Source organism: Adiantum capillus-veneris, chromosome 16 (assembly GCF_014529385.1).
Source record: "Adiantum capillus-veneris isolate H3 chromosome 16, ASM1452938v2, whole genome shotgun sequence".
NCBI lineage: Eukaryota > Viridiplantae > Streptophyta > Polypodiopsida > Polypodiales > Pteridaceae > Adiantum > Adiantum capillus-veneris.
The window spans coordinates 90817259-90822770 of record NC_140946.1 but is presented as its reverse complement, the minus strand read 5'-3'; positions in this window follow the sequence as shown (position 1 = coordinate 90822770).

Genomic DNA, 5512 nt, shown 5'->3' with positions numbered 1-5512 from the left:
TAGTGGATGTCGCCTACAATCTGTGTAGATGCGCCCGTGTCGTATGTGACACGCCTCCAAGAACTGTGAGCCGTCCTTCGATATGTAGACAGCCACAAATCAGCACTCTGGGAGTGCCGATATCCTCAACACCTGCAGTCGTAGGCCGAAACCCCAAATTTGCAGAGTCGGATATGCACCCGCCGAGACCACGTAGTCGAAAATGGCCTGCGCAGAACTTTGTCGAAGCCGAACGGTGGCCGATATGACCTCAAAACGAAATTTGGGGCCGTATCTTCGCCTGTCAAATCTCACTCCAATCTGAGCAGGTGACTCTGGCTACCTGCAAATGCTGCCCCAAGCCTCGATCTGAGCTCTGATACCAGTTGAAGGAGTACGAGCGGAAGTGTGACGCGAGAGAGAGTGCGAGAAGAAGAGCACGACGATATGGTGAAATCGCTCTACTGTAATGTGTAGAGCATAGTGAGTTCTTATTAGGTTTTACAAAAGAATATTTGTACATACTTGGCGGCCCGCTGACTTACCTGGGCGACCACATTGGGCTTTATACCCCAACAACAGGTGGTAGAGGAAGAGGCATGGCTGGAAGAGGGGATATGTTTCAATGTTACAATTGTGGTGAATGGGGTCATAAAAGACCTCAATGTGACAAGCCAAAGAGAATGGGTGGTGACATGTTTCCTCTTCCTTCACAAATTCCTTCTTGAGCTCAAGATTATGATATTGAGATTAAAGGGGAAGCAGGGCCAAGTGGTTTGACAGCTGAAGAGAAGGGAAAGACAAAGGTGGTAAGCATAATCCATTTGGAGAAGAAAGAGGATGATTCGGGAGCTATGGTCATGTCTGTAGGTAAGAGGGTTACAAGAGATCATGACATGAGTGATGCAAGTTGTTAGGTAAAGGTGGTGTGCCTCACCATGCTTTGCCCGTGTCCGTCGGCCAGTGTCCAAATGCCCACATTTATTTCCTTATTCTTTATACATACAAAGAATAAGGTGCTCCCACTGATTCTCACATTGTGCTCATACAGTGAGATTTGGGAGCTCCACCCACATCCTGTGTACTCTCTCTCTGTGATCTCGAGCATTGTTTGCCATAGTTTTGGCACGGACATGGAGACGCTTCAAGTCAGAGGCGGTTCTCAATCATGATCACGACTGACATGTTGGCACTATGGCCATGATGGGAATATTAGGCATCATCGCTTTAGGCGTATGAGGCAGCGAAAGAGGAAGATGCACGGTGCTACTATGAGGACATATGCTAGAGAGTATGCATGTGATGGGCATGTCACTTTTGAGTCTAACTTGCCTTCAAACTACTTTGTGTCTTGGGATAGCACATTGTCCATGTGTTTTCTACTAGACGAGCACGAAATTTTTCACGTGACTCCACGTCCTAATTTGTTTTGCTCTTTCTCCAGTGGGAGACTTGGTTGTGTACAGTTTGCTGATGGTTCAACATATGACATAGAGGGTGTTGGAGATGTATGCATGTCCTTGCCTAGCGATGCATTGCTTATGCTACAAGATGTACGTTATGTACCAGGACTCAGCCAGAGTCTCATTTTAGTGTGTCAGGCAGAGTAGTGGGTATTGTGTACTGCTTGGAGAGTGGTCATTTCAGACGCATAGGGGATCACCGGTGACAACCAGGGGTGCTAGGAGTGGTCTAGTATACCCTTTGCATATTTTTGATATTTGCAGTTGAGGACATCTTCTGCAGTGTTTTGGCTTGCATATTGGTTTCAACATAGCAGGTGCCTTGAGCTTTTGCTTTGTGTATGCTTTTGTGGGATAGTGGTTGGAGTTTACTCGCCATAGTTTCTGATCGAGCTTAGCTCTCACTTTTGACAGGTTTTGTCAGTTTGGACACAATTTGGTGTTCTTGCGCCCACTCTTACAAGAGTGAGGAGTTGTGCATGCTATGGTTTTCTAACACATTGTTCATTCATTGACACATTTTGGCAGCACTTTTTCACTCACATATGTACATTGTCATTTGAGACGTCATTGAGTGATACTCCGACTAGAGAAGTTTGGCTTTGTGTATGACTTTGTGATGTGATTCCGGACGTGTACATTCTTGGATTAGCCATTTGGGCATTTATTTTTGTCTCCATTGCAATTTACTATTAAGTTTTTGCTCTAGTTATAGAGGAGACTCTACCAAAATTTTGCCAGATATATATGCCTATTGCAGAGGCTAGTGAGCTTGATCGTTTGTTCACCTTCATTGCTTGAGACAGTGGTTTGGTTTCGGGTGGGAGAGTCTTGTGATCTCGAGAATTGTTTGCCATAGTTTTGGCATGGATATGGAGACGCTTCAGGTTAGAGGCGGTTCTCGATCACGATCGTGATTGACATGTTGGCACTACGGCCACAATGGGCATATTAGGCATTGTTGCTTTAGGCGTATGAGGCAAATGCATGGTGCTACTATGAGGACATATTCTAGAGAGTATGTATGTGACGGGCATGTCACTTTTGAGTGTAGATTTCCTTCAGACTACTTTGTGTCTTGGGATAGCACATTGTCTATGCATTTTCTACTAGACAAGCATTCACTTTTTCATGTGATGCCATGTTGTGATTTGTTTTTCTCTTTCTCTAGTGGGAGACTTAGCTATGTGCAGTTTGCTGATGGTTCAACATACGACATAGAGGGTGCTGGAGATATATGCATTTTGTTGCCTAGCAGTGCATTGCTTACGCTACGAGATGTATGCTATGTACCAAGACTCAGCTAGAGTCTCATTTCAGTGAGTCAGTTGCAAAGTAGTGGATATTGTGTACTGATTGGATAGCGGTCATTTCAAATGCATAGGGGATCACTGGTGACATCCAGAGATGCTAGGAGTGGTCTAGTATACCCTTTGCATATTTTTGACACACGAGGCAGTGTAGTCTCTGTGTATTTGCAGCCATGTTTAGAGCGAGAGATAAGGCATGTCTCTGTTGCGTATGTGCTGTATAGAGAGGAGGTGGTGACATTCACATAGACATTGGTATCTCTGGGGATGCACAGCTTGGTCAGTCATCAGTTGAGGTGACATCAGTTGAGCCAAAGACCGATGCATTGTTCTATGATGCTGATAGCCGTTTTTCGGCTCTTTGTAATTTCCATAGTGAGTTATCTCACCCTATCAAATCACTCAAACACTGTGGTTACCCTCACCCTCACTGTATATAGGTGCGTGTGAGTTAGGGGACTTTTCTCATATCTCCTTACTGAAATAAAAAACCCTCAATTATCTAGTCATTGGGCTAGTTGAGCCAAAAAAAATAAATAAAATAAAAAATATAAGTATATTATGGCCCATGCGTATGTAAATATTTCTTTGTATATAGGGCCTAAATAAAAGATTTTTTCATAATTATTTTGGTATTTATTTAAATATTTCTACCTAGGTGTGTGTTATTTATGCTCTGTACATTGCCTCACCATTACCACAATTTTTCTTACCATTTTTCATACTCTTTATTCCATATAGAAATAATTTCATGTAAGCTTCTCTTATATTTGGTGTAACTCCATCCCAACAAAAATCCAAAAAAACTAGTTCTATTTATGTGTATATTTTTTTCACTATTGTGATTTTTTCCTTCCTACATTTATTCTCTATTACTCTCATAAATTAGACCACCAAAAATATTCATCTTTTTATGGTAGACTTCTAATGAGAGAGATTTATTTTTACCCCTTTATATTTTTCCACCTATATTATTTATAGTTGACATGTACATATTTTTTAGACCCCTCAATATTTGATTTTCTTAGTTGTACTATTCACTTATATCATGATCTCAACAATATCTTCAATTATAGACCTACCAAATAAGGTCAAGGGTAGGTGGCATGCATACATGCACTATGGAGGGCTCACTCTTGGAGGTATTCAAAAGAATCATCCAAAGAAGGACCCCACAAGGACCTTGTGCAGTGGAAAAAAACGGTCAATTTTGCTGAATTTTTAAAGTTCACTTGCTCTCCGAATTTGAAAAGGTGATACAAACAAAAGTTGTAGCTCGTGGGCTGAACTTTTGCCTCAAAATTTTTCATATTTTTTTGAGCTACGAGCTGTGAGCTATGATTTTATTAGTGGACCCCAGTTTTCCCATGCTATGCAGCCACACTCTCTCTTCCACTTTATCATTTTCCTCTTTCACACACACTTCTCCACTCATCATTCCCACCTCTCTCACCACTCCTCTCTGCACCCTACTCACCTTCTCCTCAACCTTGAAGAATAAGAGAAACCATGGTGAACTCATACCTCCCACACACAATTCCATTCCAAAATTGACCACCTAGTCTCATTTTTCCTCCTCCAAATTACCCATATCTATCAAAAAAACCACAAAATTCAGCCTCTTCTCTTAAAAGACAGCATCATGGTGGTTGATTACTCAGCTTCAATTACCTTGTCTCTCAAGGAAGGTCAAGAGTGGAGAAAAAATGTACCGTCAAAGCTAGTGGACCGTCAACAAGCATCAAAATCGGCCCTACTCAAGACACTTGGAGCATCAACCTTGTAAGAAATCCACCTTTTCTTACCTCTTAAGAGTTTTTCTTCCTTATTTGTATCCTACATGGATACTCCCATTGTAAATATCCAATTCCATTTGTAAATTAATACTAACTCTACTAACACTAACCCACTATGAAAAGTCCTATCACCTCCATTTCTCTCCTCTCTCTTTCCCCACCAACTTCTTGATAATTCCAAGCAAAAGAAATTAGATAAATTACTGAAAATCTAACCCAACCATGGTTAGAGGAGTAACCCTAGCCTTCAAAATTGCTATAAAAGGAGGGTGTAGCTAGCACAAAAGAGGGGAGCCATAAGCAAGAGCACTATGCTATAGCTTGAGAAGCCAAGCTCAACCTCTCTAGAAGGGGCTCTTGAGTGGAAGCTCATTGTCTTATGTATGTGCATGTGTTGTAATAGGGGATTAGCAAGGGAACTCTATGCCATTGTAAGAGAGAGAGTGATCATTCAATTGAGAGTAGGAAATCTATCATTTCTCCTACTAGTGTAAGCCCAACATTTGCTGAATCAAGGAGGGTGGATTTGGACTAAGCTTGGATACTTTGTCTCCCTTCCAACGTGAAGTAATGGACAACAATGATGCGTAAGTGTCTTGGTGTTTTTTGTTAAGTTCTTGATAGCTTGTCTCTGGTGTTGTCATCAATCTAGCCATAAATCCCACATACTGTAAGAGGGCGACAGGGTGGAGAGGACTCCCCTGGCCTTAAGACAGTGATTGGGGTGGCTTTTCTTGTGATGTGTTGTGGTGAAATTTATGCAAGCTATGTTGAACAAATACTAATCTCACTTTGATTTGTCATGACAGATTTGTAAGAAGGTATTAATGCAACAAGCACCCCCTCCCCCTTTCTCTCTCTTTCTTAAATATATAGTTGTGTTTGCTTGATCATTGCCGATACGTTTCAAAGCAGCCCGAACACACACACTCTCTCTCTCTCTCTCTCGCGTGTTTTAGTGTGT